The sequence below is a fragment of the Chrysochloris asiatica genome, unplaced genomic scaffold, assembly GCF_000296735.1.
Source record: "Chrysochloris asiatica unplaced genomic scaffold, ChrAsi1.0 scaffold00187, whole genome shotgun sequence".
NCBI lineage: Eukaryota > Metazoa > Chordata > Mammalia > Afrosoricida > Chrysochloridae > Chrysochloris > Chrysochloris asiatica.
Window position 1 is genome coordinate 172,054 of NW_006408705.1, and position 13,313 is coordinate 185,366.

At 40.3% G+C, this 13,313-nt stretch overlaps 1 pseudogene; it reads right to left on the reverse strand.

Moving 5' to 3' along the window:
* Nucleotides 1–1,671: 1,671 nt before the first annotated feature.
* LOC102810665 lies at nucleotides 1,672–2,559 on the reverse strand (annotated as a pseudogene).
* Nucleotides 2,560–13,313: the final 10,754 nt, after the last annotated feature.

The window sequence follows — 13,313 nt, forward strand, 5'->3', positions numbered from 1 at the left end:
TGGTCTGCTTGTCCTTTCAAGTGTGAATGTCCCACCTCAGAAAGTTTTGGATAGGACTCAGGATTCCACCTATGGTCCTATACACTACAAAGGCACCACAAGAATTTTCATGTCTTTTTAATGACCTTTTGCTTTCTTCATGTATTATATGTTTGGTGTCATCTCACAACTCTGTCGTCTTCGTTCATTAGTGTCTAATGCATCACACCTGTTCTTAAGATGGGATGTACTCAAGGTCATATTTTAGCTGATGTGGACTTGTTTTAATTTTCTTCAGCTTCAGCCCAAACTTGCATAGGAATAATTTATGGTTTGTTCCATAGTGCTCACTAGCCTTTGCTTGATAGTATTGAGTTTCTCCATCATCTCTCCCCGCCCCCCCCCTTTGTTTTTAAGTGTCGTCATCAGTTCTGACACATAGCAACCCTGTGGGTTTGAACTGCTTATCTTGTGGTTCATAGTCCAGTGCTGATCCTACAGCACCACACCAGGAGTCCTTTCTTCCCACAGATGTAGTCAGTTTGTTTCCTGTGTATTCCATCTTGTGAGGTCCAAGTATATAGTTACTGTTCATGTTGTTGATAAAAGATATTTGCAATGAATAAGTCATTGGTATTTCAAAACTCTATCATATGATTTATAGTGTCATTTCTGTTACCAAAACCATAGAGTACATATAGTCGTGTATTTCAATGAAATTCTCACAGGAACACTGCTTTTTTGTTTGTGTCTGAAACAAGTTTTATTTAAATAATAGTTTAAATACATAGCATAACATTTAGAACTGAAAAGGGGAAAAAAACCCACAGTTGTTATTTCCCTTGGCATTGGGCAGCTGTTGGTAAGTTGCAAGCTCTCCAGCTAGCTATGTTGTTGTTGTTGTCATGTGCTGTGGAGTCTGTTCCGACTCACAGCGACCCTGTACAGGGTTTCTGAAGCTATAAATCTTTATGGGAGCAGAAAGCCTCATCTTTCTCCTGCGGAATAGCTGGTAGTTTCGAACTGCTGACCGTGAGATTAGCATTCTGATTCGCAACCACTACAGGACTGATAAACGATTTTGTAATTTTTCCCTTGTCAAAAGTTTAACTCTGAAAGGTGGGCCTCACATCCTGGTTCTTTGGACATCCCTTAGCTAGGATATGTCTAGTCAGTAAGAACAGTGATTTTGGTGGCAATCTGGATTTCCTGTCACCTCACTAGAAGAAAGATGGCCTCTCCCAAGCTCTGCCTCCATCAGATTTGATATCAGGGGTTTTTCTTTTGCTACCAAAGGCTCCCTCTAGTGTTACAGCTGCCGTATCCCATCCTCTCTGCTCCACCTGGGGTTGTTCAGGTGTTGGATGACATTTTCTTAGGGCAGTGGAGCTGCTGACCACACACAGCCATCTGTGAGCTTGGCTGAAACATCACATTATTGCTTTGTTTCAGGCTGGGCACTGCCAGGCGCCTACTGCTTGACCTCTGTCTAAATGAAGGACTTCAAGATAAGACAGCACGGCTCTTTTCAGTTTATTGCATTAAGGAGTTACACTAGTCCAATTTAAAAGTGGACCCCAAATGGTTACATTATACAAATTGTGATATTTTAAACTTGTTACCCGGGACAGAGGGAAATTTTCTACTCATTACAAGGAAATCCTCATTTAAGCTTCAGTGAGCCACAAACACTTAAAACCCATGAATCTTCAGCTGGTCGTCCTTAGCCAGTCCAGCCTCTACAAGGAACTGGCTTATGTTCTTGTGCTGGTCATCCTGCTGCTGAATTATTTCTCCATTAACAACAACAACAATTCTGGATGCTCAATTACAGTACCATTGCAGGCAAATTTCTTCTTAAACGCCTTTACTTCACTTACTTTTATCGTAATAATCAGCGATCCCTTGGACAGTAGTAAGGGTCTTCCTGCCGTTTCTCTGTTGAATTCTTAGGTGGATATCTTCAGTCCCAGCAGGAAGTAGGTCATCACCCTTACTTAAATGAGCAAAGGAGTCCAAAGAGTGGAGGTTCTGAGTACAATTCCTTTTCCGTGGTGAAAATGGCCTGCAGAAGTCGGTGCGTGAGAAGGGGGGACGGGGCGTCGGGAAGCGAGGGGTCTCAAGGGGCAGGCTGCTGATAGGCTGATGGGTCAACCTGAGTTGACCTATCTACCTTGAAATTACCTAGCTCAGAAGATCCCCTTGGATGCCGTTATTTGATTGGACTTGCCCTCTGGTTTTGCTGTAGGGTAAGGACTGGATTGCTAATCACAAAATCAGCAGATCAAACCTACCAGTCATTCCATGTTTCTGTAAAGATTTACAACTATCAGTCAGAATTACTCCATGGAAATGAGTTTTTTTGTTTGTTTGTTTGTTTTTGCGAATGAGACTAAGACAATTGTACTACCAAGAGACGTTGCCTACAGCCATCTACTACGTGTGGAAACATGTTTAAACACATTTTATTTGGAATAAATCTGTGAATGTATGAACTAGAACCCAAGTAGGTTTTTTTTTTGTTTGTTTGTTTGTTTTACTTACTCGGATGTTAGTTTTGCTTCTGATGACTTTGATCATAGCTTGACCTTGAGACAGCTTTATTCACATGTTGGAACAGTTTCCCCCGGGAGCATCCTGAATTCTAAATTTCCTATTACTATGGATTCAATTGTGTTTCCCCAAAACTATTGACTAGTCCATTATTTTCAGTATTACGTAATTATCCTCCATTCTGTGATCTAACGCAATTGTTCTATGTATTGTAAATTATAACTTCTATAATGCTAATGAGGCAGGATTAGAGGAAATTACATTAATGGGAAGTAGAGGAATAGGATACAATCTACAGGATTAGGTTTCATCTTTAGTCAATCTCTTTACAGATACAAAAAAAAATTTAAACAAGAAAGCAGAGATCAAAGTGATCTGATTACCATCTAGAACTAAAAGACAGGAGCAGAGAGCATCCTTTGAACCTGGGAACCCTGCAATGAGAAATTCCTATACCAGAGAAAGACTGAGGCCAAGATACAGGAAGATTTCAAGGATGCTGAGCCGACAAATTCTGAAAGGCATCAAAGACCTTCCTGTGGATCAGGAGTGGGTGGGGTACATCTGGCCTTTTAGTCTCATAAACTGTGAGAGAACAAATCTCTGTTTGTTAAAGCTACCCACTAGTGGTATTTCTGTGATAGCAACTCTAGATAACTAAGATACCTATATTTCTGAACCTGTTACTCTACTTTCAGCAGTCGTTAGTATAAGAACAATATTCACTTCTAAGTGGGTGTAGTATAGTGAACTACTTCATCTGTCTCTTCTAGCCATAGCCTTTGTAACTCCTACAAAATGATTTTTTCCAGATGGGTTTGCATAAGAGAAGGTGGGGGAATTGTTAAGAGGTTTAATTGTGAAAACTGGAAACTCCAAAATGAGTTTAAATGAGTCATCTCAGAAGCAGAAGATATAAGATCTCCCTAGGAGCTCTGGTTGCATAGTGGTTACGAATCAGGCTCCGAACCGCAAGGTCAGCGGTTCAAAACTACCAGCTGTTCCACCAGAGAAAGATGAGGCATTCTGCCCCCGTAAAGATTTACAGCCTCAGAATGGGTACCCTGTACAAGGTTGCCATGAGTCGGAACCAACTCCATGGCACACAACAATAACAACCATCAAAGAAGAGATACGAGGGGAATACCTCCTTTGGGCCACACAATTTGTGTGCATTGAACCTCCTCGACCCAGGCATAACAATCTGTGACACTAAAGGAGTGGCAGAGGAGAAACAACCAAAAGACAGAGCACCGTACAGCAGTGGGTGTCTGAGCCCGTGGAGCAAGTAAAGCTGAGTGACTTTGGGCATGAGACTTGTTTGCTGAGTGGGGTGCTTCTGGGCACTTAATTTGGGAAGCTAGGTTTGCTGACACATGAAGCTAGAGCCAAGTACCTTTAGGCTATGGCTTATGGTGGAGTGATGCGCCTTTGGGGCATTTTCTCAGCACAGTAAAGGGGTTTATAACATTGCTCTGGTAGAGACAAAACTACCTGTGGACACAGCTAAGGAGAGGTTTTCTTGACTGAAAGAAATGTGCACTGTGCATTTATTGGTTCTGCATTGTAACTTGATAACACCTCTAATAAATCCCATAACTGTGAGTATGGTGTCTGAGGTCTGTGTGGGCATTGCAATGAATTATCGAAGCCAAATGAATAGAATGTGCCATAGGAGAAATTGTTGTTGTTGTTGTTAAGTACCATGGAGTCAGTTCCAACTCATAGCAGCCCTGTACAGAGTTTCCAAGAAGCAGCTGGTGAGCTTGAATCACCGACATTGAGGTTCAAACTGACCTTGCAATTCAGCACATTAACCCATAGCTCCACACCAAGACTGGGAGGAATAGTTGGTATTATTTTTGAAGTGGACCTCTGCCATCTCATTTCTATGAATTCCTATTCAGTTGCAGGGTTTCATTGGAGTTTTAATTTCATCTTCCTTATTTGCTTCCTATGAGATTCTTTGTTTTGTTTTGTTTTTTTCGTTCTCTAATTTTTAAATTTTTTTCATTCTCTAGAATTTTCATTCTCTCTGAACTTCTCAGCTATGACCATGTTTGAAATAACAGAAGGGATGCAGCTATTCTTTCATTTTTCTAAGATTGCTTTCCAATTTGTGTTTTAAAATAAAAATGACTTTCTATTTTTCTGGCTATAATTTTCACATGTTGTTGTGAAGTGCCATCGAGTCACTTCTGACTCATAGCAACCCTGCACAGGGTTTCCAAGGAGAAAGAAGCTGGTGGTTTGAACTGCTGACCTTGTGTTTCACAGTGCTGATCTTACAGTGCCACATTATGACTATCACATTGCATACTTTTTATTAACAGCTTAATTGAAGTTACTTTTATTCTACTTTTTGTACTTTGTTTTTGAAAGCCCCTAAATGTCCTTAAAGGAGCTCTGGTAGTGTAGTGATTATGAGTCGGGCTGCTAACCTCAAGATCAGCAGTGTGAAACTACCAGTCATTCTGTGAGAGAAAGATTAGACTTTCTGGTCCAGTAAAGATTTGCAGCCTCAGAAACCCTATACAGGGTCTCCATGAATTAGAACCGACTCCACAGCATACAATCATCACTACTACCAAATTGAGATTTGATCTCTGAAATTTCATATAGACAGCAGGATAAAGTAACAATTGAAACATGGAAATCCTCTTTTCTGATGTTGAATACCCAATGGGAGTTTCCATTGTGTGGTACAAAAATCTAAATTTACAGCAGATTTCTATTTCTAGGAAAATGATGACTCTGAAAATGGAACATAACAAATATATGTAAATATTCAGGGAGTGGGCTATATCAGGAATATTCCTCTAATACATTTTAAATTTATCAGTTAACTTATTTAGAATTGGAATCAATGCAATTATAATGAAGCTATGGAGTTCCAAGGGCAAAAATCAAGCTACTAAATTAATGCCACTGAGACCTGATGGTGAATTTTTATCTAACCAAACAGTAAAATAAATTGTTTTATTAATTTCATGGTGTCTAATATGTTCCAGAGGATCTTTGGAGTCTCCATGGTTAATTATTGCTCAACTGCTAATCTGAAGGTCAACAGTTAAAACCACGACCTGCTTTGTGGGAAAAAGATGTGACAATCTGCCTCTTGAAATATAACAGCCTTGGAAAAGCTTTGGGACAGTTCTATTCTCTCCCACAGGGTTGTTATTAGCATTAACATGACAGTCATGTTTTTTAAAAATTATGTTTAGAAATTTTGCTCATTTAAGATCTTTATTTTATTATATTCTTTGTTTCATTAAGAAGTATATATATTTCTGCCAATGTCCTATGACTTTCATTGTTTTTCTTCACTTATTAATGCCTATTCCTCATGTCTTGGCATTCCATATGTACTATCCTGCTACCAATTAAGCTCAAGATCTTGGGGATGTGTAACACTCAAATATAGCTCATGTTTATTGACAACACATAGACATATATACCATTAGTAATCAACAACAAAATTTCATTTTTCTAATAGTTCAACTGTCACCTAAGATTCCAATATCTACAACTGGAAAACAGAGATGGCATCCACAGTAAACCAGACATATCTATGGTAGTATGATGATAGTATGATCATTTTATGGAAGAGAATCAGTATAAAGCCTGTTTCCAGAAGGTGAATATCAATCATATCATCACATTCACAATTCTTCATTCCTATTACCAGCTACCCAAATAGTACATTCTCTCTCTCACCCTATGAGAAATTCTCAAAATGGCCCATCTTCAGGAAAAAGGGGCTCATGAGATTGCTAGATCAGACATAGGTTGTTAATTCACACCCAAGAATATGTAAGCAGGATGAATTGGGGGAAGGGAGGCTAGAAATCTGTTCTAGGACTAGGAACTTTAAATAAGAATGCAGTCATTAAGATCATGGGCACCACTCCATCCAGGCTACTCTGGGGGGAGGGAAAATGAGATGTTACAGGGGTGGGGTGAGGTGGGGTAGAACTGTAAATGGGAAACTGGAAATGGAAGAGGGGCTATTTCCAGATAAGGGAAGAAAACTGCAAGCCTGTCATATGACGTGGTGATTGCCCGTGTTTACTGGGTTGGGCTGTGGGTTAATGTGCCAGAGTGAAAAGCCATTTGAACTGCAAGGTTGGTGATTCAAGCTTACCGGCTGCTCCTTGGAAATCTTACACAGGGTCATTATGGGTTAGAACCAACTTGACGGCACTTGGCAACACAACACAACACAACAAATGGGTTGGGCACCTGATTTTGCAAAATCGAATAAAGAAAACTTCACTCTCACTAAAATGCATACAGATTTGATTACTTGAGCATTTGTTGGTACCGACAATGCTTCTCACAACCCTAACAACCCAAGGCTAGATCAGATCTTACAAGTTAAGAGGACATCATTTTCGGGTTGGTTAATTCACTACACAGACTCACATAACTCATAAAAAACATTGTGCTTATGACAATTATGTACTGATTTTATTATAGAAAAGGATCATCATAAAGAAGAGATGCACAAGCATATTGAGACAATTCCCAATGTAGAACCTGCTTACTTCGAGTAAAATTACACGTCTTATCCTACAGGTAGTCATTGAAATGCACTGCTTTGCTGTACATAGTTGACTGACATCCACAGATGCTATTCCTCTATTTCCACCAATGCATTTCTGACGAGACCTCACCTCCTGCCAGCTGTAGAGCACAGATACTCATGCAGACCCATTCCTGTGTTGTGGGGAACTTTTTTAACAATCAATTTTGGCTCAGGAGTTCCCCCTTAGATCTAGTTAAATCATTCTTAAAATTGCCTCTTCCCAAGCAACTCTCCTTCCTTCCCCTTCTCTTTCTATAGGTGCTAAGCCTGTTTTGCAATCTGGAGGCTATCCCTGTCTATACAGGCATATGCCACAAAAAAACTCTTGAATATCAAATGCCATCTTGAATATTTGTTTCCTAGGTCCTCTTGCTATTGTTGGTAGTTGTTGCTGAGTCCATTTTGACTCCTGGAAACCCCATATGTGCAGGTAGAACTGCTGCATAGAGTTTTCAAGGCTTTGACCATTCACCAAGTCTGTCTGGTGAGATACCTTTGGGTGGGTTAGAACCAACAACTTTTCAGTAGTTGTTGCAATTGTTGTTAGGTGCCATTGAATCAGTACCAACTCATAGTGACCCTATGCACAGCAGAACGAAACACAGCCCCATCCTCGGCCAACCTCACTACTGTTGCCACGCTTGAGTCCCATCAATGCTGCCACTTGGCCAATCCATCTATCCATTAGAGAGATGCAAAGCAAAACAAAAATGAGATATTGTCTCACACCAGCAATAACAATAAAGATCAAAAAAGTAGAGAACAATAAATGCTGGTGAGAATGTGGAGAGACACTCCTGCACTGCTGGTGGGACTGCAAAATGGTCCAACCTCTCTGGAAAGCAATACGGTGCTTCCTCAGAAGGTTGGAAATAGAAATACCTTATGATCCAGCAATTCCTCTACTTGGTATTTACCCACAAGAAATATAAGCCATAACATGAGTAGATATACCAAAGTTCATAGGAGCACTATTTAGAATAGCAAAATTATGGAGACAGCCTAAGTGCCCATCAACTGAAATATGGATAAATAAACTGTGGTACATACACACAATGGGATATTATGCTACCTTGAAGAATAAAAAGGAAGCGCAAGCCACTGCATAACATGGATGAACCTTGAGGATATTATGTTGAGTGAAATTAGTCAGTCACAAAAGGAGAACTACTGCATAGGACCACTACTGTAAAAGACTAAGAAAAAGAACATACACTAAAGGGTGGGGGCGATTCTTTGCTGGTAACTGGGATGCGGCAGGTGGAGTGAGGGGAGGGAGGGGAAGGTGGAGCACAAGGTAGGGAATAGACATAAGATAGTTTGGGTGCTAGGGATGGGGACAATACACAAGAAGGGGGAGGGGAATGGAAGAACTAAGCGGATGGAAAAACAATTAGGCAGGTTTGCATGGGCTAAGTGGGACATAGATAAATAATGATGTATTCACAATCTTGGAGCAACGGGGCTCTGGGATACAGGGATTGACACATGGTTGGGATGGGGAAAAGGGAGGAAATAATGTTAAGATGCTTGGCTGTCTTTTGAATCTTGGTTTCCTTTGCACACCATTATAAAACAGACAGCTGATGGGGAGAGAAAGGAATAGCCAGAAATATCACCATATAAAGCTTGTAAGTCTGTCTTTTGCCTATAACTGATTGGAATACCTAAAATGAGGCTACAATGTGCCCAGTGAAGGAGGCTTCCTGCGGAGCCTCTGTATTACATAAGACCATAGGTGGAATCCCAAACCCCATCCAGAATCTTTTGAGGTGGGAAATTTCCACTTGAAAGTACAAGCAGAGCAGCGTGGAGCAGCTAAAAGAATAGAAGATACTTCTTGAAAGAAATACTGACAGGGAAAATACAAAACAATAAAGATTATTACAATAAAAATCAAGTTGCTCGCCCAGGAGACATCAAGCCATGTGGTCGGGTCTTCTCAAGGCAAACCCCCTTCCAAGACTAAGACTCAATGAGAACACATACTCTGCACGGTGACCATGTTCGTCACCGATAAGGGGAAATGAGGGAAAAACAGCGTTGAAGCTGTGAGCTAAGCCCTACAACATTCAATAGATTCCTGTGAAACCAGGTGGAGACCTGGTTGGCCAGAAGTGTGGGAAGATCCAGGAACTCTTGGGCCTAGAGTCAGTGACATAGCCACAGAGGACTAGAGTAGAGAGTGAAATATCCAGTTGATAAGAAAAGAGGGCATATGCATAAGTACATCCACACTTGCAGACATTGCCCACTTGACCTGGCTTTAATGACTAGATGATCAGAGCTCAACTAGATGAAGAAAAAAGAGGGAAAAAAAGAGTAATCTGATAGAATTTGACGAAGTTGACCTACACCTATGGATGCCGTAGTTCAAAAGAGGGAACAGATCTTTACATCGAAGATCATTCCCACCCTCTCCATACACAAAGTAGACAGGGATGGGCAACTTGGATATTGGCTACCCAAAATCGGTGGGGGGTGGGGGTGGGGGTGGCTATAAACATAAGAAATGACTGGCTTACAAGCTTTCAAGAGGGAGCCTAGATCCAGAGGTTGCAGAGGAAGATAGACTCTCCACTGAGTAGTATCCAATCTTTCTGGGTAAGGCTGATAAGGAGATGGCGCATAGGTCTCTTGTGATACAATAGTGAATAATTGTTATCAGGACTGACTGTGAGGGTTGGAAATGTAAAGCAGACATTTTGTAGCAAAAGGAGGGGAATGATTGACTTTGCAGTCTAGCCGTGGGATCATCAAGGATGAAGAGGGAAGATCGGGACCCTACCCAGAGAAGTAGTGACACCAGAGCTGAAGGCAGAGACAATCACGTGGAGAGATAGAACAGCAGGGAACTTTAGGCCAGGGACTTTAGACCCAGAGAGGGAGAGGGGCTGTGTGCTGACGACCGGGGGCAGGGGCAGGTTTGCAGGGTACACCCTTTGGTTGTTTGATGATTTGTAGAGGGGATTGTAACCATGGCAATGAAACAATATACAATAGGATAAATGTAAAGCAAATGTTCTTCTATGTAAACTATCATATAATTCACAATAAAACATTTTAAAAACGAATAGCATGAGAACATTGTCAGACATAGTGCTGAAAGATGAGTCCCTCAGGTTGGAAGGCACTCAAATTATGATGGGCTAGAGCTGTCTCTTAAAAGGAGAATGGAGGTGATGATGCAAAAGGAATAATGCTTTTAAGACCTTCATTTGTTGATGGGGCAAAACTCAAAATCAGTAGAAGCAGCTGTAAACATACATTAGTAATTACAACATGGAATGTACAAAGTATTATGGCTATTGTTAAGTATTGTTGAGTCAGTTCTGACCCATAGTGACCCTGCATAGGGTTTCCAAGGAGCAGTTGGTGAGCTTGTACTTCTGACCTTGTAGTTTAAACTGACTTTTCAGTCCTGTGCATTAACCCACAGCACCATATCAAGACTTCTATGAGTGTTGGAAACTTGGATGATGTTAAAAAAAAAAAAAGGAACACAAAAACATTAATATCTCTAGGCACCAGTGAACTGAAATTGACCATTTTAAATCTGACAATCATGTGGTTTACTATACTGTGAATGACAAATTGAAGAGGAATGGAATCACATTCATCATCAAAAAGAACATTTAAAGATCGATCTTGAAATGTAACACTGACTGTAATGGGATAATATCAGTACACCTACAAGGAATAACAGCTAATACTACTAATATTTAAAAATTTACACACCAACCATTAAAGTCAGTGATAATGAAACTGAAGAATTATAACAACGTCCTCAGTCTGAAATTGATCAAAAGTGCTATTATGATAATTACTAGTGATTGGAATATGAAGATTGGGGAAAGAAAAGAGGAAGGTCAGTAGTTTAAAAATATGGTCTTGATGATAGAAATGATGGTGGAGATTGCACATAGAATTTTGCAAGACTAATGCATGCAAAATTCTATGTGCAATTTACTGATGAAGATCAAAGAGCACAGCCTTAGGTATGGATTTTATCTCAATGTCAAGAAAACAAAAATCCTCACCACTGGACCAATAAACAACATTCTTATCACTGGAGAAAAGATTGAAGTTGTGAAGGACTTCATTCTTCTTGGATCAACTATCAACATTCGCGGAAGAAGCAGTCAAGAGATCAGAAGACGTATTGCATTAGGCAAATCTGCTGCACAGGAACTTTTTAAAGTGTTGAAGAGCAAAGACGTCACCGTGAGGACTAAGGTGTGCCTGACCCAAGCCGTGTTATTTTCAATAACCTCATATGCATGTGAAAGCTGGACAGTGAATAAAAGGAAGATCGTAGAAGAATTGATGCCTTTGAATTATGGTGTTGGAGGAGAATACTAAAAGTGCCATGGGCTGCCAAAAGAATCAATAGATCTGCTTTGGAAGAAGTGCAGCCAGAGTGCTCCTTGGAGGCCAAGATGGCTAAATTTCGTCTTTCATACTTTGGACATATTGTCAGGAGGGAATAGTCGCTGGAGAAGGATGTCAGCTGGGTAAGATGGAGGGTCAGAGAAAAAGAGGAAGACCCTCAACGAGATGGATCATCCAGGTGGCATCATTAATGGCGTCAAGTGTGACAGCTGTAGTGAGGTTGGCCCAGGATTGGACATTGTTTCGTTTTGCTGAGCATGGGGTCGCTATGAGTCGGTTTCGACTCAATGACACATGACAACAACAACAACAATGCATGCAAAAGCTGCACAGTGAATAAGGAAGACCATAGAAGAATAGATGCATTTGAGTTATGGTTTTAGAGGAGAATGTTGAAAGTGCCATGGGCTGCCAAAAGAAGTAACAGATCTGTGTTGGAAGAAATGAAGCCAGAGTGCTCCTTGGAGGCCAGGATGGCCAAACTTTGTCTTTCATACTTCAGACATATTGTAAGGAGGGACCAGTTGCAAGAGAAGGATATCATGTTTGGTAAGGTGGAAGGTAAGAGAAAAAGAAGAAGACCCCCCGCGAGATAGACTGGCAAACTGGCACCATCAGTGAACTCAAGTATGGTAACAATTGTGAGGTTGGCCCAGGACCAGGCAGTGTTTCATTCTGTTGTACGTCGGGTTGCTATGAGTCATTACCGACTCAATGGCACCTAACAACAAACAACAACAATGACTTATTCATTGCAAATATTTATAAGAAATAACAGCATGAAAGATGACTATTCACATGAATCTCACCAGTTGAGATTCATGGAAATCAAATTGACTATGTCACTGTGTGAAGAGACATTGGAAAAGCTCCATATCATCATCCAAAACTAGGTAGCGGGCAGACTGTGGAATAGTCCATCAATTGCTCATAGGCAAGTACAGGCTGAAGAAAATTAAAGGAAGTCAATGAGTGCAAAATAAGACCTTGAACATATGTCAAAGGGCATCTGGAGGTGACAAAGATAAGTATTATAATGAAATGTGCAAGCACAAAATTGAAGAACATACTCAGTATTTGTCAAGCTGCAAAACCAAAGAAAAATTCAAACCTCAATTTTCAGTATTAAAGGTTTAATGGTACCAGAAAGAAATGTTTATTGTTCAACCATTTCAAGAGGCAGCATGTGATCAATACCCAATGACACTGAAGGAAAAAGTCCTACCTGCACAGGTATTAGAAATAAACAAGTCTCCAGGAATTGATGGAGAAGAAATGAAATCTTTCAACAAACTGACACAGTATTGGAGGTGCTTATTCATCTATGCCAAAATTTTGGAAGACAGCTAATTGGCCAACATATTAGAAAGAAAAGATACCTATTTGTGCCCACTCCAAAGACAGGTAACCCAATGGAATGTAGAAATCACCATATAATGATATTGATATCACATGCAAGTAAAATTTTATTAAAGATAATTCAAAAATTGATGCAACAGTTCATCAACAGGGAACTGTGAGAAACTCAAGTCCAATTCAGAAGAGGATATGGCACTAGGAATAACATCAGATGGATCTTGACAGAAAGCAGAAAATACCAGAAACATGTGTGCTGTGGTTAAGCACCATTGAGTCGGTTGCAACTCATATCGACCCTGTATAGGATTTCTGAGGAACAACTGGTGGGTTTGAACTGCCGACTATGTGGTAAACAGAAGCATATGTACTTGTGCTTTATTGACTATACAAATGCTTTCCACTGTATGGATCATGAACACGCTGTGGATAACATTGCAAATAA